Source organism: Centropristis striata, chromosome 8 (assembly GCF_030273125.1).
Source record: "Centropristis striata isolate RG_2023a ecotype Rhode Island chromosome 8, C.striata_1.0, whole genome shotgun sequence".
In the NCBI taxonomy this organism is placed as follows: Eukaryota; Metazoa; Chordata; class Actinopteri; order Perciformes; family Serranidae; genus Centropristis; species Centropristis striata.
Window position 1 is genome coordinate 8772092 of NC_081524.1, and position 22647 is coordinate 8794738.

Below are 22647 nucleotides of genomic sequence, written 5' to 3' on the forward strand. Positions count from 1 at the left end.
TGATATATCTCAATATAACAGCATATAATTACATATACTAGAATACTAGATTTTATTGATGACTCTCATCCTTTAAAGTATCTTTTAAAAAAACTTGTGTATGTAATGTTTTCTGGGTGTTTCCTCTACTAAATAATGTACAAAATACTCAATAAAAAAAATCTAAATTATTCTGACTGCATATGCAAAATGAATAGTGGTTTCAGATTTGCTGCTACATTTGAATAAAAACTGTAAAAGGTGAATGTTCCTGCAGATGTTCGCATGTTAACAGAGCATGTCTGATTAGACGTTTGAATGAGCGGTTATTGTTAGTAAGTAGGAACTGAAAAATCACTTGGTAGTTAGAGTTTATAGGGGAAATGTGAGTGTGAATGCAGGCCTGAAAACAGTGTTTGTGTACAGTGTGAGGCAGGAGAGCTGACAAATGCTCCGAGGTCAAGGTGAGTCCTTGTAAAGAGACAGAGAGAGGCAGAGCTGTTAGTGAGGGAGATAAACAGAGAGAGAATGTGTTCATTCATGGTCGTATCAAGTATCCAGTGGGCTGCGGGTTGAGAAAGGCCAGTGTTGGAGCAACATGCGTAGGAGGGGTTAGCCAAACACAGAGTCACAGGCCTGACATGAACATGAACACACATTTGCATGGACATGAACACACACACAGGGACACACCTCCTCCTTTCCACACCCAACCACCGAGCTCTTTACCAAAACGACACGGCCAACACCAACACAAACCTACGTCACCATGACAAAAACGGCTATTACTGACTAATAAGGCAAAAGCAGATGTAGACTTTTCCTGGTGGAAACATGAGATACTTTCACTTTTACAGCTCGACTGAAAACTATTTTCTGTAGCATACAGTCTGAATGACAGGTGCGTAGGAACAAAAGTTACAAGAGAAGGAGTTTAAAATCCTGTACAATGTCAGTCTACAATGTATTCATATATGTACAGGTGCATCTCAATAAATTAGAATATCATAGAAAAGTTTATTTATGTCAGTAATTCAAATCAAAAAGTGGAGATAACACATTATATAGATCCATTACACACAGAATGAAACATTCCATGTCTTAATTTATTTAATTTCTTCTACATATAATGATTATGGCTAACATTTAATGAAGACCTAAAATTCTGTGTCTCAAAAAGAAAGTAATACTACAAAAGACCAATTTTAAAAAGTATGTTTTCTCTGAAAAGTATGTTGATCTATATGACTCAATACTTGGTTGGGGCTGTTTGACTTGAACTACTGGAAATGGACTTTTCCATCATATTCTAATGTATTGAGATGCAGCTGTATAGATCCTCGGGTGGCGCCCTTCTGATCGTTCCTAAGTCAAAACTGAAAACCAAAAGGTGACTGACCGGGCTTTCTCCACCAGAGTGCCCCGACTTTGGAACATGCTGCCCGAGGAGATAAGGCGCGCTGAGTCAGTAACGTCTTTTAAATCACTTCTTAAAACCCACTTTTATAGACTTGCTTTTATGTAATGCTGTCTATCTCACCACTCCTTTTACTTCTTTACTTTTTACTTTTCACTCCTTTTACCTTTAATGTTCTGTGTATCTGAGAATGTCTTGTGATTGTTCCTGCTCTGTCTCTTATGTTTTTTCTTTTAATGTAAAAAATGTTTTTAGCTTTATGGCATTATTCTCTGTGTAATTAACTGCTCTCTGTTGAAGCACTTTGTAAACTGCTGTTTTTAAAAGATGCTATATCAATAAAGTTATTATTATTTATCCTATTTAGTGTATGCATTTTGGTCCATATAACTAAATTTGTCAGTTGGCTCTAAGGCTGTGTGTTGTCTACTGAATTGGCCACAGTGACACATCAAGAGGATATCGTCTGCGCAAGTCATCCGAACTGTTTAAATCATATGTGCACAAAACCTGCAGCAGGATCTACACTGACCACTTCATTAGGTACACCTGTACATTCTAATGCAATGTAATACAACAGCTCTGCCATTAATTCTACAGTTACAAAGATGATGGTTTTTCAGGTTTTGCTGACTGTTGGAAAGGTAATAATTCTACTTTATGTTAATTATTGAGGTCACAGTGGGTGGAGGTGGTGTACTGGAGCGCATTATATTGAGAGGTGTTTCTAACATGCATGTAAATTGGATGGACAAAATATTAGAAACACCTCTTAATAGAATGCAAACTACAGCCTCTATAATGAAGATAGAGTTAAATTATTAACTTTCTGACAGTGCAAATCATAACTGAACAATATCATTATACAAGTGGACCTAATTAAGTGACCAGTCTGTTTATATCCAACATTACAAATATGAGGATTCCTGTCATCTTATCAGTGCTGACTCATGTTGTTTGCCAGAATGAGTGTTAAAAGTTCATTTTAGTTGTGTGAAAAAATGTGAATAATCTCTCTTTTACTTTGGATTTGATCCAACCTTCAGCTGCACTTAAAAAGTAAATCTGTGCACTGTTAAATTAAACAAAATTGTGACTTTTTAAGCATGCAATCAATGCCACCACAAGTCCGTTCTGCAGGGGGTTAGTGGGGGCCAAGAGTAACATAAAGAGTGACGTAAATATTGGCATACTGCAGTTTGGTTGCTGGTTTGGGATAAAAATTATACAGAAAATATATGATAGACATTTTTTAAGTAATTTAGATTAAAATGTTGCCAAGTGGATGTCTTGTTTTGTCGGAAAACCTCAAAATAATAAATATAAAGTAATGTAAGAAAAAATTCTCTAATTCTAGAACTAGGACCCATTACTTTAATTTTATTATGGTTTGAAGCCTGATCTAGTAATCATTGCAGCTCTAAAAGTGAATAAACTGACCGTGAATGATTTCAGTTTCCATCTCAGTTAACTTTTAAACTTCAATTAAGATGCAAAAGCAGACAAATGCTTGCAGATCCTTGAGGGAAGATGACTGTAATTTGGGAAAATAAATGCTGCTACTATGTTGTATGATTGTAGCATTTCAGCCTCCTCATTACAGGAGATGCTGAAGCGTATCCCTCGTTACTGTTTTGTCTCGGTTGATATCGGAGTCGCCATGATACATGTTCGTTGTGCGACAGATGATTGGAGTAGTCCGGGGGGAGAAGCTAATGGCGGTTACTCAGAGGGAAGTGGGGAAGGTCAACTCTGCTCTGCATTTAAAGAGCACGGGAGTGTAGAGGGGCAGGAGTTTGAGCCTGCGCTGCCCAGACGGAGCCAAGTGGTGCATTCCAGCATATGGCACAGTTCAGACAACAGATGGAGACGGTCTGTGAGCTCCAACAGTAACCAGACCCTCTTCACTTCACCTCCGTTAGTGCACGATCGCTGGCACGAGCGGCCAACTCGCGAGGGTCCTTCCTGGCCGAGTTCGAGAGAAAAGACCACCGGGAGTTTACAGGATTGGAACAGAGCGTCCCAGAGGTGCCGGGATCAGCTCCGGTGCTCCTGAGAGTCGGCAGCTGCCCCCCACCCGGCACTCCCCTCCCTCCCATCACATTCCAGTACTAACTAAGTGTCAGGTGGCATCAATCCAATGATAGCCATCAAGCGTACGTGCCTTTGTGTGTGTGTGGGTTAAGACTGAGCACGTATGTGGGAGGGGGCCATTCCTATGTGATTGTGGGGAGCTGCCGGTGAATGTGTGTGTGTGTGTGTGTGTGTGTGTGTGTGTGTGTGTGTGTGTTATATGACAACTGGTCTTTACAGCAGCATTCCTCTCCTTCTCTGACCAGGCCGAGCTCTAATACTGTACATAAACAGAAGGAAAACCAGCACCTGTTTCACCAGACCCCTTGAACATTTTAAGAAAAAAGTAGCAGCAGCACGGTTTAGCATGTCATATTTCCACCAGGTCACTAAGAGGTTACGCTACAGACTAAGAATAACCGTTACATCAGCTCTTATGCAAACCCCCAAAGTCCATTGTGAAACCGCAGAAACAATTAGCTGTTTTAGTTTAACAAAAAAAAACAAAAAAACCCTCAGACCGAGAAGAGAGGAGGAGTCCAAGTTTGTGACCTCACCCCGAAGTGGGCATCTCCAGCGTCCATTACTGCAACCGCAGGGGCTCGCACCTGTCAATCAAGCTCCTGTAATAACATGACGGTGGCTGTCAGAGGACAGTGTGATACGTTTAGTGGAGCAGGATCATAACCAGGTCACATGATACAGAGCTGAAACATGCAGTGGCACCACAAAGCGTTATGAGGAGAAGTGAACCGGTATGTCATGTTTCTCAGAGGACAAAGTTCAACATTAAGTGAACATAACGATCCAAACTGTTATTTCTTCAGTCATTAAAATAATCTCCAGTCATTTAACTGCATAGTTGAAAATATCATCAACAAAACAGACATTTTTTAAGAGAAGTATCAACACCAAGAAAGGATTAACAGTATAGTGCACAGTGACATGACAAAGTTTCCTCACAGTAATGCTCCTTACACATGATCACATGGTCTGAGCTGAAATCACCACGGGATTGAGCATATACAGTCATGGAAAAAATTATTAGACCACACTATTTCTTCAATTTCTTGTTAATTTTAATGCCTGGTACAACTAAAGATACATTTGTTTGGACATCTATAATGATAACAACAAAGATAGCTCATAAGAGTTTAATTTAAGAGCTGATATCTAGACATTTTCCATGGTTTTCTTGATAATAACCAAAATCTTTATCAAGATAACCATGGAAAATGTCTATCAGCTCTTAAATTAAACTCTTATCAGCTATTTTTGTTGTTATCGTTATATTTGTCCAAACACATTCAGGCATTAAAATTAACAATAAATTGAAGAAAACAAGGGTGGTCTAATAATTTTTTCCATGACTGTATATATATATTTACACAAACACACATTCATATAAAGATACAAAACAGTTAAACTTAAAAAAAAGGCAATAATGACCCACACTTTTTTAAAGAGTAACTTAAAGCTCCCCTCCAGCCGACATGTGTTAAGATATATTGTTTAGAATAATACTCTGTGTCTGATATGGTGATCGCTACAAAAAACGTCAAATTAGGGAGTTAAAGATTGTTAAAAGTACTTTTTCTTCTACCTCAAGAAAAGGAGAGCTGAGTATTGTTAAAGAAATGACCTAAAGTTAACTAAAGTTAAATAACGGTCCCTGAACGACACTTGTTTCAATAGTAATAATAACAGCGTCCAGTGTCAGACAGCCAATCACCAGACAATTCCATCAGTGTCAAAATAAGTTCAGCACTACCAAGAGGAAGTCTATGAATATTCCTTTTTTTTTTAATTCAAAACTTAAAACTGCTGGATGCAAGATGTCTCCTCCCGACCACGCCCAACCACACACCACACACACGAGTGATGCTGGTGTAGTTGGAGGTCAAACAGGCTTTAAACTTTCCACCAGAGAGGGCAGTAAAATACTGTTTATCTCACTGGTGTTTTAAGTTACTCTCTAAAAGCCAAATTTCCAGCCCTGGGAGGGGGACTCAAACACAAACAAACACTGTGACAAACAGCAGTAAACATCCATACTGTCCTCTGTCTACTCTCACGGGATCCGATCCAGGGATGCTGAGAATAAATGCTCAATAATAAGGACTGCCCGACTGCCTGGGACAGGTAAAATGCCAAGATGGGCTAATAAATCTACTTGAGCAAGTGATAAAATAACAAAATAATTAAACACATTATTTCCTCCGGGGTTTACGACGGAAGCAGCTAAAGAGTGAGTCATCTCATTTCTTTCTCATCTAGAGTTGCACCTGCATATCAGTGACCTGGCATTAGTTTATATATGCGTGTTTCCACTGAGTACTTTCTGAGTACTTTTGGCTCCACCCACTAGTTAGTTCACCTCTGCCTCTGTTCCCATTCAGGTACTTTTGTAGCGGCTAACCGAGTTTGAATGTGACAACAGACTGACACGGGAAGCAGTGTTGCCAACTTAGCGACTTTGTCGCTATATTTAGCAGCTATTCAGACCCCTTAGCGGCTATTTTTCAAAAGCGACTAGCGACAAATCTAGCGACTTTTTCTGGTGTTATTGAAGACTTTTGGAGACTCCTTCCTACTCTTCTTAACGAGTAGCGCCGTCCCAAAGCAATCACAAGCGGCCTAGTCCTCCCGCAGCAGTCTCTCCCAGCTGCAGTCAGCAGAGCAGGAGCTGTTAACCCCTCAGCGTCCAGTTTGCACCAGTCTGCAAATGAATCACGCATGCATGAAATCGCCACTACCCGGTGAAGTTGGGCAGATCTTGGGCGGATCCTCTCTCCCAAGTCACACCCATAGTGGCTCACTAGAGGGAAAAGTGCCTAATGGAAACGCGCCTTATGCTGAATCATCTCAGCATTTAAGTTATCCTGGAAACTTTACTTTAGTCTTATTTGGTAACGGTGCTTATCAGTTAAATTTGTACAGAATCAAGTAAAAATAGATTTCTGACACACCTGCCCGACCAGGCACGTAAAAAAAACAGAAACAAGAAAAAAAAAAAGAGGATGCAATCAGTATAAACTAAAATATGCTATGAACATAATTTCTTTAGGCAGCATCATGGAGCATAACAGTAATCATTTAAAGTTTTAATGCAGCAACAACTTGTAAAATTCAACAGATTTCTGTCAATGGACTCTCCAAAGAGACAGGAACACGCAGAGTATACAGTACTGAAAAAAACTAAAATTAGAGCTTCACTCATTCACACTTACTACATGCACCTGGCCACAGAATCCATTGTACAAGCAGAGGTCACTGTTCTCTTCTTACACGCGGTCACAATAGTCTGTGTCCTGTCCTCTATATGCTGTGAGAGCACAGTCCAGAAATAGCCCAGCAGCTAATGGCTATAGCTTGCTGTGTTTGTACTGCTGTTTATCTGGCTCTCTCATCAGGCCACTGCCTCATTAACAGAGACTGGGGGGATTCCTACCAGCACCACTGCTCCTCCACTGGCTGCTCCCAGAGGCGACTGACCAAAGGGGGAAGGTGGTAAGTGGGGAGGCACACAGACAGGAAGTGGGTGTAATTTCCTCAGGAAGCTATCAGAGCCATTTCTTGTATGACCTATCAGATGAAAAGAGAGGGAGAGAAAGAGAACGCGAGGCACGGAGAAGGAGAGAAAGGCAAAAAAAGTTGAAAAAAACAAGAGCCCGCAATTGTTTCCGTAAGAAATATTACAGAGAAAACAGCATCAAACGAAACCTCCAGTGCCACTCGTCTCCGAGTTCACATGGGAGCCAGAAAAGGAAGTTGCCGCGCAGCATGAACGAAACCGAGTGATGAACAAATGAGGAACAGAGTGCTCGAGAAAAAAAAAGTGTGAGCAAGAGAGGGTGGCCTCTAACTGCTTTTATGCTTCTGAATGGGGTTTAGAGGCACAGAGGCCTCTTTTTGGCAGCTTTATAGCATTGAGACAAATTAAACAGAAGTGGGATCCTCAACGATATTAGTGTGGTCATACTTTCATTTCAACAATTAATATTTCAGGCTTTCGAAGAACTTATAAAAGTTTCAACACCTGCATTTCTTTGTACTTTTACAGACTTAAAGGCCTTCATAAACTTAGGACTTACTTTGATGAGTACACATGACCGTGGCTGCAAGCACCAGCCTATATGAATCCTATAGACTAAACAGAGAAAAAAAGAAGGCGCAAGGGGCCTAGTGTGGAGGGGGGGAGAGGGAGGAGGAGCAGGAGGAGGAGGAGAGGGAGTGTGGAGAAGAAATTGAAAGAGGGGACACAGTGCAGCAGGAAATGAAGAACAAGGCAGTAAGAGTGGAAAGAAAAAAGCAGCCAATGGAAACATACGTGTGAGAAACTCTGGAAAGTCTAACATGTATCCAGTAGCTAAGCTAACCCTAACCCTACACATGGAAGCTCACAACCTACTCTCCCAAAATACAACACACATGAACAAGCACATGCACACTGAATGCTGCCAACCTTGGCCAAATGGTTTTGGCTGCAGCTGGCAGAGCTGACAGTGAGCTAGCACCTCAGTGAAAACAGAGCCAGAGGCATCTCTGACTATGTAGCATGTGTTAGTGTGAATATATGTCTTTATATTTAACATGCAACATGCTCTCACACTCAGAGTGTTACATAACCAGAGGGTGTCCATAGACTAAATGTGCATGCAGAGGCTGTGTATGAGGACGCAGGTTTAAATGAGACCTGGGTGTGAAATGCTAAAGTTAACTCAGTGTAATAAAGAAAAAGCCAAAGGCCACAGCCATGTGATTCCACATGACTAAAAAAGGAATAAAAACACGGGCCAATACATTAATAAATTTAAGATAGAAGGACAATGGCTTTATTTGTCACATACAAAATGTATAGTGCAGCGTGACTAAACCTTAAGGGTGTGCTAAAAGACGTATAGAGAATTAATTAATTGGAATACTGGTAGAAAAAAAAAAGTAAAAAGCATTCAAATTAAAAGTAAAAATATAACTAGGTACGCCTCCCTTTTTGCAAAAAATAGTGAGTTTAGTGAACCTCACATGATGTTGCTTTAAATGCTAACATATATCTTGACAATTTAAAAATATCTTGTGACCTAAAAAATAAAGTCACAGGCAAGAAAAGGCAGACAAGCGCTGGCCTAAAGGGATAATTCAGATCTTTCTGAAGAGGGGTTGTATGAGGCAGTTACCCACAGTCAGTGTATTACCTGCAGCAGATGATGGATTGGGCGTTCCAAGTTTAGAGAGCCAGATGTATGCTCCAGGCAGGAAACTAATGAATGTATTGCTGCAGACAAGGACTGGGAGACCCACCCTAAAATGTTATACCGTTTATGTGTATGCTTAATGATATGTCCAGTGATTTCTTTTTTAAAGATTATTTTTTTGGCATTTTTACTGCTTTATTTGATAGAGACAGATAGAAAGGGGGAGACAGAGGGGAAGACATGCAGCAAAGGGACCTCAGGCCGGATTCGAACCCGGATCCGCTGCAGCAAGCACACGGCCATGTGGTAAGCATGGCCGGGACGCCCCTCCAGTGATTTCTGTTGCGAACCAGAGGTGTTTCATTTGGCACTTTTTTTTCTCAACCGTAGGTCTCAACAATATTCATGTGCAGTAGCACACCTATCCTTTGCTACCAGGTGTCAACCTCCAGGTCTGATCAATGAAGCAAACCAGGAAGTGCCTTAAGCTGCATTCCACCAAAAATTCCAGCAGGGAGTGTTAACGGCAACTGCAAAAGCATTTCGGTCCATTCATTTCAATACAAAATGGGAAAACTTCTCACTTGATTTATTAACTCAGAATTTTTTTTTAGGACAACACTATGGTGTCAATCACTGGTAAAAAATCTTCAAAACAATATGATGTTAATAGTGTAAATAATGGCCCCATTTAGAAGAAAATAGAAGATGAAGAATCGTATGATTGGGGCGTGGCTACCTTTGATTGATAGGTGGCTAAGCAGGACAATGCGTATCCACGGCAACGAGTTAATAAAGTTATATATATATATATATATATTTTTTTTTTTTTTTTTTTTTTTTGAAGGACGTTTACTGGTTTGGTCTCATAACTTTGACGCTTTTACACTGTATTTTCACCAAATCACTTTCACTGTATTTTGACTTAATCATTAAAAATTTCTTTTTATCAGCGTTTGGTTGGACTAACAGACACTCCAAGGAGTCGCTGTTCAGTTTTCTTCGTGAAGTAACGTACATTTTGTTTTTGATTTTTGCTAGCCAAAATGAACATCCCAGTTAATGCTCCAGTTAATGCTAACATGAATTAGCAGCGGCTTCTCTCAGTCAGGTTGAGGTGTAGAGAGGCTGTAGTCAGTGATCAGATCCATCTCGCTCCTCCACAGTCCAAATATGGTCTGCTCCACATTTCCGAAAAAAAAGATGGCGACACAAGATGGCGACGAGTGTAACGTTGAACTCAATGCCTCAAATGGGCAGTGTGTGAAATTATAGGGTGATCTTGAGAAAAAGTAGTGCCAAATGAAAAGACTGGATAGCAAAAAAAATCAACAGACATATTCTAAATATAGCATACACATAAACAGTATAACATTTTTTGGTTGGGCCTTTGTTTAGGTGGTTCAAATATGTTTTGTTTCAGTCCCCGTCTGCAGCAATACATTCATTCGTTTCCTGCCTGGAGTGCTCGTCTGGTTCTCCAAACTGGGAACATGCAGACCATCATCTACTGTTGGTAACACACTGACTGTGGGTTAAGCACCTCATACAACCCCACTTCAAAAAAATCTGAACTATCCCTTTAAAAGGGACATTCTATGACTTTATACATGAAGCTTAGTCCTGGGAAGTAATGCTAAACTGAACACAGTTGTATTATGTAGCTTGGGAGGCTGCTCTATAGAATAAATAACCCAAAAAATTATGTCATCAGGGTTATGATAAATTGGGATTGAGACTTGAGGCAAAAATCCTGCGTTACAAACTGGAGATGTGGAGAAAAACATGGGCATTCACCAGACACAAAGGATACTAAGACATTATGAAGTTGCCTTATGGGAAGTGCAGCAGGAATCAGTCTTCCTGAACCCCCGCAACTTATTGAAAGTGCACAAAAGGTATGACTTCTGAACAGATTAGCTTCACAGACAACACAAGCATCTTTAATCATCCCACAAAGACAGACTCGATTACAGATAAGGCTCTTATCAAGTCCCAGAGATAAAAACATTTGGAGATAAGAAAGGCCCTAATGTGACTGCGTGTTCGCTGAAGGAGGTAAAAGGGCAACAGAACAGTGATCTGAACATTACAGAGGGCACAGTTATCCCAGAAATCTCGTCACTGCGCTGACAGTAAGCAAACTGAGGAGAGGGTGCACTGTGACATACTGAAGGTAGTCTGTGTGTGTGAGTGTGTGTGTGTGTGTGTGGGAAGTGACATCAGCGTACACGTGAGAGAGGGAGTGGCTCGTTTGTGGTCAAGGTGTAAAGAGAAGCCTACTGAAACATATTTTCCTCCTCTACTTGACGACCACATCCTTTTTTTCTCTTCTGCCATCCCTCTACATGTTGTTTCACTTTCCTTTCTCTCTCTCTTAACCTCTCTCTTTCGTCTACTCCACCTTTGGCTTAAAATAAAGCGGCCCCTTGTGCGCTCGCTCCAAGACAGCCAGTGCATTCATGGCCGGCAGACAAGGGCCAATTATGTAATTTAACGACCATTACGTAGTGGCTAAAATAAGATTATTGCCAATAGTGCAAGGGGAAAACACAGGCAGGTCTTTTCATCGCCTTACATGCTGTTCGGCTGCAAATTAATCACATTGTTGAATCCTTCTTGGTTTCCTGATTTCAAAAGGGGCTTTTTTTCTCCTCCACTGACATGTCTCGTCTGAGAGTTTTTCTGCAGTGACCTTTTCTTGATATGATTGTATTTGGATACAAGCGCTGCAGAGAATCATCGACCTTCTCCTCGTATGATTTCAGTTGAGCAGACATTGCTCTCAGAGGGTTTTTAATGATGCCGAACGATCCCCCAACCCCCCACCACCACCACCAGGCTACGCCCCCAAATCTCAGCATTAAGACTTTCCAGCATTTTAAAGACGATGTTAAACAAGGTATCCCAAATAACAAGCTCCGTCCTTCTTCCTGCACACAGCTGCGCACATTCACCAGGAGCCTAACACACCTTCTCTTCATTTTCTGTCGTCTCTGCTCGGAGCCAAAGTACACTTCACTCTCCTGCTCCAACAAACTGCCACCCCCACCCCCTCTATCCTCCCCCTCACTCCCCCCTGTCCCCATATAGAGGTCATTGGCTTCATGGAAACAGTTGATAGGCCGAGGCCAATCGACTGGCATGGATTGGCAGCTCACAGTAAACCTCCATCTCGGCCTAACTGCTTCCATCTGGGTGTGTGTGTGTGTGTGTGTGTGTGTGTGTGTGTGTGTGTGTGTGTGTGTGTGTGTGTGTGTGTGGAGCAGTAATTGCTGCAGCCACACACAAAAACATCTGATTGACATTTTGTGACAAAAACTGCTACTCATTCATTCACTGTTTGCATTCGTGTGTTCATTAGTTGCCAGTTTTAGTTTTTTTAAAACACAAAACCAAGCAAAGCAGCAACAACAACAAGCTGATACTGAATATTTTTGGAAGGAATTTAGCCTGCCCAGAATCAAATGTCTCGGAGGCCAAAAATGCCTCTGTACTTGCACACAAGCACACCTTGGTTCATGATGCAAACCTCATGCCAATAGTTTGCAATCCAGATATGCAACATTCCTCTCTCTCCCTCAGGACAGACAGATTAATAAGGCACCATGTAATAATAATCCATCTTTATCCCAATCATTACCTCAATTTGAAATGAATGATGAAATAATGGTACAAACTTTGATTAGATAACATTCAAGATAAGGCGAGCAAAGCTGATAACTTCCACATTTAAGTGTCTTCAGCCAAAATATTCAAAAACAAAGTAAAATAACACAATAACTGGAAACTGGAAAAGGGCAGGTATTTTTAAAAAAATCATTGGCATGTGATTGGAAGAACAATCTGTTTATCCATCTTTTTGAAGATTCATGAGAAAAGCTTGAAGGAAACACCAAAATTCGGAAAAACATAATAGCATAAAATTTAACGTTTTTAAAAAAAAATAGTTAATCCAAGTTTCAAATTAGTTCTGATGTAACAAACATTTAACTCACATGACTGATCAGCTCTTTCCGCTCTGCCGGTCAATATGAGCTGACATATAAGAACAATTATAAGATGCCCACATAAATCTAATTCCTGAAAACATTTTTTCTCTCATGGGTGGCCAATGTTTTCCGATTAGTAGCAACCTGTAAACTGACGGATTAGCCTTCAGCGATACACTACACTGCCATCTTCTGACCAAAGTACTTTTATGCAGCTTTGTTTATTTGCTCTAAACCAGTTGATGGAAACATCCCTAATTCACATTTTCTTTAATGCGACATTTCAAAATTTCGCTTCAAAATCCGATTCAACTTCAATGGAAACACAGCTAGGTCCTATGAAAGGCTAACTTCTTTTTTCCAATTAGATCAATGAACCAACAGCAGAGTCTGTTGGTAAATCAAACTCTCTTCGATGCCAATAAGAAGAGTCAAAAACATCCTCATCATCGATGAAAGCCTTCAAATTCTCTCCAGTAACTGATGCTACTGCAGTTGTTGTTGTTGTTTTGAATGAACAGTCGCTTCTCCATGTCGGGTCCTCTGATTGGCTGTGTGCTAGCTATGGGCAGGTGTGTGGGAGAGGCGGATACTATTAATTACTTGCAATCTTAGGGCAAGAACGAGTCCGAGAGCAGACAACGCGACCATCGGCTCAGCCAGAGCGACCATTTTGCAGCGAAGCTTTGTTTTCCAAAACGTCTTCTCAAAACTAATAACAAGCTTAATGCTGTGTGCGCTTTGTTTTTAATCTCCATGGTTACTTCTATGGTTTCTCCGTTACGTCATTTCCTGTTTTCATGTTTTGGATTAAAGTCTGTTATACAGCGTAACTGATTCCATTGCACTTCTACAACACTGTCACACTCACAAATGACAGTTTTTAAGAAAGTATGAAAAAAAATCTTTTTAGCAGAACTAAAGCGACTGAGATTAGGAGCTTTCTTGCGAGCTCATTTCTTTCCAACTTCACACCTCCTCAGTAATTAAACCTTCAAATCACATTTTAGTGGCTTGATATAAATGTGTCTAGTTGTTAAATGATGCAAATGATCTCGTCTCATATCCGTTTCAGGCCCCAGAATTTAATCGAATCAAAATAGTATTGTGGAAAACTTTGTGATACTGGGAAATATCTTAACTTAGTCCAAATACTTAATACAATATATAAAAAAGGACACAATAGTTTTTTCTGGACTCAATATATTGTTGTTTACATGCGTGACTTTTTGTGCTTTTTTTGTTGATTAAAGTAATGCTGCAAATGTTTGACAGGTAGTATGAATTGCCGAAAAAAAATTCCCAAGCAGCCATTCCAACTGTTTGTTATTTTCATAATAAAATAATATAATACATAATGTTTATCCAAGTGCTATTTTTTGTTAACAGAGCCTGAAAGTCTATTTTATTTGTAGTTTATTTATTTATGTTTTATTTATCTAGGATATTTTAACATTTCAATTCCAACATTTAATATTTTCGAGATTTAAAAATTCATTGCTGTGGAAAAGGATGTAGTTATTATGCTCTAATATAGTTATAAAACTAAAACGACATCGATACAACGATACTATTGTTTATCGTGATAGTTTCCGGGAAAATATATCGTCCTAAAAAATGTGTTATCGTGACAGACCTAAACCTCACAAACCAAAGACTCTTAGGTTTAACGTTTAGTGAACGTCGTACTGAAAAAAAAGCATGCTTTAGAAATATTTAGTAAAAAAGCAGAATCTGCTCCGAACATCAGTTAAAATGTGTTGCTTTTCGTTAAAACAATAGGTAAAGTTGCATTCAATGAACAGAAAATGGTTGATCTTGGCATGATTCAAAATGATCATTTGAGTTATTTCATTGCAAAAACGTCATGTCAAGTCATCGTGTTACAACATTTATAACAATCTGACAAATACAGGATCCCTTTTTGTTTGTAAAGGCCTGAGCTGACACACAGTCAGCACACTGTCTGCAGAAACACTGAGACTGGAGGACCTTTCACCCCACCATGCCCCCCATCCAACACTGCTCAAGAGTAAACATCATCTATGGAGTCGAGTCTCGCTTTTTCCACCGTGACCCTCAAATGAAAGAGCTCATTCTCTGTTTCCTCCCTCTCTCCCTGTCTCTCTCTCTCTCTCTCTCCCTCACTCACTCTCCGTCACATCAGCTTTCCAGCCAGCCATCTCTGTGACTCACACTTGGACGGATAGATGTAACTCTTTCCATTTTCTACCTTTTTCTCTCTCTCTCAGAGTGTGAGGAACAAGCTGCTGCAGCGGGAGTATACTTGCACAAAATCCTCTTATCATCCAGTTGTGTGTGTTCACTGGCGCGGCACACACACACAACTCACGTGTCTATCACACACACACACACACAGGACCACACATAGTGCAGACAGGGAGCCTTGTCTTGTTGAGTGACAGCACAGAGATGACAGAGATTGGCAGGTGAATACACTGAGCTGCCTGTGTGAGATAATATAACTTAACAATCATTTTCCTGTGAATGAGCTCGACTGCTGAACAGTGGCACTTATGTGTTCACGGGGAATAGTCTGAAATTAACATGAAAACAACAATAATCAGTATTTTACACACATTTAAACACTGCCGGCTCAGACACAGGGCAGAACAGAGTAGATTCTGTATGGAAATAATACTAAGTTACATTCTTAAAGGAGGTATCCACTAACTCTTCACATATACAGTCATGGAAAAAAAATATTAGACTACCCTTTTTGTGTCTTGTTGTCTTGTTCATTTTAATGCCTGGTACAACTAAAGGTACATTTGCTTGGACAAATAATAATGATAACAACAAAAAATAGCTCATAAAAGTTTAATTTAAGAGCTGATATCTGGACATTGTCCATGGTTTTCTTGATAAAAACCAAAATCATGATCAAGAAAACAATGAAAAATGTCTAGATATCAGCTCTTGAATTAAACTCTTATGAGCTATTTTTGTTGTGTTGTTGTCATTATATTTGTCCAAACAAATACATGTACCAGGCATTAAAATGAACAAGAAATTGAAGAAAACAAGGGTGGTGTAATAATTTACACAATTATTTTTAAAATTCAACACAGCGATATTATCTAGAGTGCTCTTTGAGAGGCCTTCAGTCTGGGCAGTCTCATTCTGACTCTGAGGATGAACAGGTTGTCTGAAAAATGTCTCAAAGGATTTCTCCTCATGCTTTAAAGTAAACTAAGGTCGATTTTCGACCAGCTCTTTGTCGCTGCAGCACAGGCAGTACATGCAAAAGAAGAGTGCTGAAAATGAGTTTGAGCTGAAAATGAAAATGAACTGAGTCAGTTCATCAGTTTCCCTTTTTTAGTGGCAAACACGTCAAATAAGCTGGACCAGTCTCTCACCAAGCATGGTTTGGTGAGTGAGCGAGCGACTCAAGTATGTGAGTTTTTGTGTGCTTTACCCATTAAATATCATAAAACTTGCTTTTTCCCCCCTTTAAAGTCTGTCTTCATCTGATCTGATATGTGGGTATGTTTAAGGCCGAACCGTTAATTAGCAATTATGTGCCATTGCACCTCAGAGGATGTTGCTCAGTAATGCAAAAGTAATTATGGCGATCATTTTCTGCAGGGAGTAATCAGTAAATTAATACACAGAGTCATGTTAAATACTTTTTTTGAGAAACACCTCAAACACTTGTAAGACAGAACGACATCTGATGCCGAATTTAGGACGCCTCTCAATGTCCTGACACGTCTGCGACTTTAGGCACTTCCACACACAACATGGCGAAGTAACAGATATTGTTGTAGGGCTGGGCGATTTAGACCAAAAGTCATATCCTGATATACTTAGGCTGAATATCGATATTTATATATATATATATCCCAATATGTTTAGCCAAATATGACATGTATTTTTATTGAAACCATTCATCTAAGTGAACATAAATTCTGTATAACAGCAGTACCTCTTCTTTTATTTCTTTTTTTTTTAATCAAAGCTCCATAAAGTGCACATTTAAATAAAAAAATATCTTAAATAAAAATAAATGAAATGGCTGTGGCAGGTGGCAGGTATATGTCTATGAAATAAAATAGGCCAATATTTTTATGAAATAAATATATTTAAATGAGAAAAGAATAACAAACATTACAAAAGAACTATATATGACAAACCCTAGTAAGGGCAGCATTTGTATATAAAGAAAGAAAAAAAGAACTATATAGATATATGTGATATGGTCTAATTCCATATCACATTTAAAAACGTATCGATATATTTTTTATATCGGTATATATCGCCGAGCCCTATGTTGTTCAGCCAGCGTCATTGTTTGTTTACATTGTTGTTCCTTGAAGTCTGACCCTTAGCTCCGCCTTTCTGATGACATCACACACGTCGTGAGAGATGGCAAGCCACAACTGGTCAACTCTACAGTAAATGACTCCGTTAGTAACTGTCTGTGTACAGAGATCTTCTTCGGTTGTGTCGTTAAATCACAACGATGTGCCATGACATCTGTCACTGATGCTACAAAATCATAATAATTATTGTTCATTAGTGTCTATTATGAAGGGTGTGGTGAACGTGTGAATGAGGGAGTAGATTAAGATGATACCTTAGTCTTTTTTAATCTTTTTCACAGTTGAATTTGATTTATTCTGTTTTTGTTTACGTTTTACAAAACGTGCCAACTTTTTGGGTTGTTTTTCGAGAGGCTGAAATCAGAATCTACTTAAAAAAGAAGATTTTTTTTTTATTTTTCTGTCAATTGACTCAAAATCTAGTTCATCAGGAGAATCACAAGAACTAAAATACACTGAAAAGGAATGTAAAAAAAAAAAAAAGCAGTCAAATGGAACACAGCCATCATTAAGTCCATTATTTAGCCCTGTGTTTTTCTTGTTGAAAAGGCCTATTGTCATCTGTTTTCTATTGTTTTCTATTTATATGCTGCTCTCTGAGCTCAATGTGACACAATATTATGTTTAATGTTATTCTCTGAAAACTAAATTAAGGCAACATTTATAGATAAAATAACTGGGGATGCATGATGTATGTATCAGGCCGATAATGGGACATTTATAGCTATATTTGTTATTCCGATAAGCCAAGAAGCCAAATGGATTTCATTAACTTTACTCACACACTGGATAGTCAGCAGTATTGAGTATTTAATACAATAATATATCTGATTTAACAGATAATGTCAACACATAACTACATAATTTCAATCCTTGATCTATTAAAACCAAAGTATATATTTTTTTTCTAAGTAAAGTTTTTGATGTCAGAGTTCGCACTGTTTCTTTGTTGTTGTTATGTAAACAATAATGACGTCAGACAGATTTCGTCAGTGCTATGAAATATTAAATCATCCATCTTTCCTCACTACACCTCAGCCTTTACTACCCTCAGGTGTGCAGAAACTACAGGTTACAAACTTCTTTTTAAAATAAGAAAAAGTGAAATTATTGAGCACATCGCATTGGCCACGAGAAGCAGGTAATTAACAATATCAGCTGATAAAAAAAATCCATATCATGCATCCCTAAAATAAAAGGATACAAATGTCTTTTTTGTGGCTATATCCAGGTGATAATCTAGTAATTAAACAACGGAATAATCAAGGTGCATCATCACACTTGATGCAAATTCAAATCCTGCTCACTGTTCAACAACATAACCTGCAAATGGCTGCAAAGCGACAACCACAGATATGAAAGGAACAGAAATGTCTCCCAGCTGACACATCGCTATTGTCTCACTTTATACGTGGAAAAAAACAAAACAAGTGACTCCTCACAGTGTGTCACCTTGCTCGGTGCTGACATTAGCTGTGGTTTCAGGTATAGTTGTGCCACAGGCGCTTTACAGCATAACCACCTTCCTGTGCACACGAATGCACACACACAGATTTTGTAACTTCGCCCACTGAGCTCATTCAGGAGGAATCAGTAGATTTCACTGCTGATCTGTGGAGAGAAGAAGAGCAGCCTGGTCCACTCTGTCTCTCATTATCTGCTGCCTGTGCGTCAATCCAGCCTCAGCCAGAGAAGAATACCTGTGTTCCCTTTGAAGTCCGAGCCTGGCTACAGTAAATTATTAGCTTGCCTGCAACACAGCTCCAGGCCCTTAGGACACCCCCTGGCTGTTCCACTGTGGGTGCCATTACCTGTCATTCCAGTTGTTGGGTATGTCTCATAGAGGCTAACAACGATGCCTCGCTGGAGCCCTATCCCAGTTTATCTCCCGACCCTCTGAGAGGCAGGGGATGTGGGTGAGTTTACGTTGGCCTATAACAATAGAGAGAGAGGGAGCGAGAGACACAGGGAGGGAGAGAGCGGCACAGCAACTCAGATTAAATAGCCAACATTCCTTTAAAAGGAAGAGAAGGTAGCCTTTGGGCTCCAGACAAGCCTGCACTTGTAAAACGTGGAGAGAGAGAGATGACAAGTGCAGTGCTCCTCTAGTCTAGCAGAGCGTAACAGGAAGTGGCAGGGCCCTGCTTCACATGGGGCCTCTGGGGTGCAGCGTCTGGCTGGGAACGCGTCACAGTCTCCGAAACCGCCAGCTGCATGCAACGCCCTTAACACAAACATGGCACCGTCTAATAATTAGCTACTTGTGTTATTTAAAATGCTGTTATAAGTTTGTTTAGCTTGCAGATCACGGAACAATGCAGAAGTCACAAATGTGTCAAACTGGCCCGGCAACCTGGCATTGAAAATGTTCCTTGAGAAAAGAGATTAATGAAAACATGGCGGCTCACTGGCAAAGTACAGCCTCGCTGCTCCAGCCTCCTATATCTTCAGTTAATGACTGCGGCGAGATAATGAAGCCGCACTGGATGTACACTAAATGGCAGTTTCCTGTGAGCACAGGAAACTCTCGCCTATACTCTGCACAGGCAATGTCCTCTGTTTCACAAGGCAAAAATCATCATCGGTAATCAATTATATGCAGACACTAATTACTGGACTCGGTCTGGACTCCCACTCTATATAGGCTGATCAGAGGAGGGGGGGCTATAGGAAAAGAGGAGGAGGGAGAGGAAAACTGGGAGGGACTCGTGTCAAACATACATACACAGCCTTGTGTAATGCAAAACAGTGTTGACAAATAAATAAGTTAGGAATTTAAAAAAAAAAAGCTTGCACTGATTGTTAGATCTACCTGTAATCAGTGCAGGGGAAAAAAAGACAATTTAATAAGAAATATGAAAGCAGGTTCATAATCTACAGCAGCACTTTCCTCATGAGAAACAACCACATTACTTGTGTGATAAATGTCAGCAAAGAGGAATAAAATTTCACAAGGTCACCAGCTATAAACTCAAATCACACAGCATAACCCCGCTTTGGGAATATTAAAGTGATTTGTAGTTTTGGTATAAGCCCGCCGTAAAATTCTGCACACACACACTCACTCACACACACAAGGGCCAACTCTGCTACCTGAAGTTGTTACACACACACACACACACATAATTGCTTCTCACACACACTTCAAGTTTCATATCGTCACACTGTTAAAATAATCGACGGCCACCTATGGTAAAATCACCTACATCCTCAGTTGATCAGATCATGTGATTTTACCCCTTTGAGATAATGGCCTATGTCAAGTGTGTGACTTAAGCGGATTTATTATGCCTATGTCAAAATAAAATGTGACTTAGGCAATTTTTTGAACATGCCTTTGTGACTTAAGCAAGATATGGTGACACTTTATTTTGAAGGTGTCTACATAAGAGTGACATGAGCGTGTCATAAACATGACCAGGGATGTGTCATGAACATTAATGACACTTTGAAGTAACATTAATGCTCATGATACTTGTCATGTCATGTTTCTGACAGGCTTGTGTGACTCTTATGTAGACACCTTCAAAATAAAGTGTTACCATATCTTGCTTAAGTCACAAAAGCATGTTCAAAAAATTGCCTAAGTCATTTATTTCTCTTAAGTTACATGATTTACACACAGTGTTATTACTATGCCAATAGCCATCCTTTGTTACATCCTTTTTGAGTGAAATGATCAATAAATGCCATATGTTACACTTTTGGTGAAGTTTTTAGTGTTTCCTGCAAAACTTGAAAAAAATGAGTCAGGCGATTATTTTAACAGGGTGACGATATTAGGAGTCAAAGTCTACATTCATTAACCACAATGTTAAATAATCATCCACAGAGGTGGAGATATGTCGTGCACACAGCAGCAGCCGGACGCAGCATTCCTGCCGTCTGCAGCAGCTCAGCTCGGGCTGTGGACGGGAAGATCTCTCGGTAAAACAAACAGCCACAACCACTTTAAATGGAGCGAACAAAAGCGTCGAAAAAGTTCAAACTCTTTATATTTAACGTTCGTCGGCTTTAGTGTTGAATGAAGATACTCACCCGTGAATACAGAGAAAGCGACAGGCGAAGCGTCTAATAGGTTTCCTGTTCGAAAGTTGCCGTGTGTCAGTGGGGAAAAAAAACATTGTACGCGGAAGTACACATCAAAAAAAAAAAAAAAAAAAAAAGCACAGGGTGATCAACAGACGGCGGAAACAATGTAAAGATTTAGCGTTTCGAATATATCAAACACAATGTATCCATAATAAATACTGCTTATAATATCGCTAATTTGTATTATTTGTAAAAGTTTTTTTTATTGTTTTTTTAAAGTAAACCGTCAAAAATGGGTTGTTTCCGCACTGTGTTACACAGTAACTCGTCCCCATTGAGTCCTCAGCCTCTGTCATACTGAGCATGAATATTTAATAAAAGTAAAATATATGGTTTGTATTTTACATGAGCCACATTGTTAGTCTTTACTAAAGGTGTGTCAAAGTGTTTAGGCACTTTTCAACAACTCTCAACGTCATTTTACTAATTATTTACTAATTATTAGCCAATTTCCTACATTAAGTGAGAAGAAGCCTGCTGCATAAAGCTCATTTCTCTCTTATCTCTAGTATTTGTGTCTAAGATTCCTGCAGCCAATAGAAAATGTGCTTTTTTTGTTGTTGCTATATTACTCTTTTATTTGCTTCTTAACTACCTGTATTAAACATGAATAATCCCACTTTTATGTTCTTTTTACAGTGAACTTCAAATCAGGTCTAACTTTGTCACTTTTTTTTTGCCAGCTCTAGAAAAGGCTATCAAATAGAGAAAATTGAATAATAAATAAATAAAAAATACTGTCAATTAAAGTATTTGGAGTAAAAAAGTTTGCTTTACACAACAAGAAGCAATAAAACATTGTTATGTTATGTTTCAGAGACATTAAACAGTAACCAGTGAAACAATCAAACATAATAAGTTATTATGGCAAATGCATTGAGTGCTCTATAATATCTATTTTATATCTGGCCATAAATAAAACGCGCACACTGCTGTGAAGCCATGGCCACATTACAGACCACGAAGGACCGTAAAGGACACGTCTGTCGTGAAATCAGAGCAGCTGTTTACAGAGGTTGATTGCTCAAATCAAACTTTACTACCTGTCTGGTCGCTGGTTGCCTCTCCTCTCTTCTGGCCTCCAGGCGCCACCTCGTGGACAAACACAGACATGACCTGGCTCCCCTCACTGCTGAAGTTTTACTCAATGGACCGAAAAAAATTTGACCTCCACTGTCAAACTAATGTGACATAAAACTCCAAGCATATTTAGTCAATTTTAAGTTTACAGCAGAATAAAAGTTGAGTTGCAGAGTCCGTTCTTAACCTTTCTGACTAAATAATCTCAACTCAAGCTCCATTTAATATCACATTATCTTAGAAGTAATTGTATCATATTGCAGAGGGTTACAAGAACCCTTTTCCCTTGATAATCCACTTGTACTCAGTGGACATACTGAGATTTTTGGTTAGACAGTGATTGTATTAGGATGGGTGGGGGGTATTCTGTTTAATTAAGCCAAAATCTGTATTCTTGTCAGTTAAGTATGAATAAGGTTGGTTAAATAACTTTATTTAAAGTACAAATTACAGGGCTGACTGTACGAATGTTT

The 22647-nt window shown here is 39.4% G+C and overlaps 1 protein-coding gene across 1 annotated transcript in view; it reads right to left on the reverse strand.

Annotated features, from left to right (window-relative positions):
* The window catches only part of arhgef1b (Rho guanine nucleotide exchange factor (GEF) 1b), a 62204-nt gene extending 41047 nt beyond the window's left edge, over positions 1–21157 (reverse strand). Inside the window, exon 1 of the mRNA XM_059338634.1 lies at positions 21041–21157. The gene's annotated coding sequence lies outside the window, so the exon portion shown is untranslated. The remainder of the gene's footprint in view (positions 1–21040) is intronic.
* Between the last annotated feature and the right edge of the window lie 1490 nt (positions 21158–22647).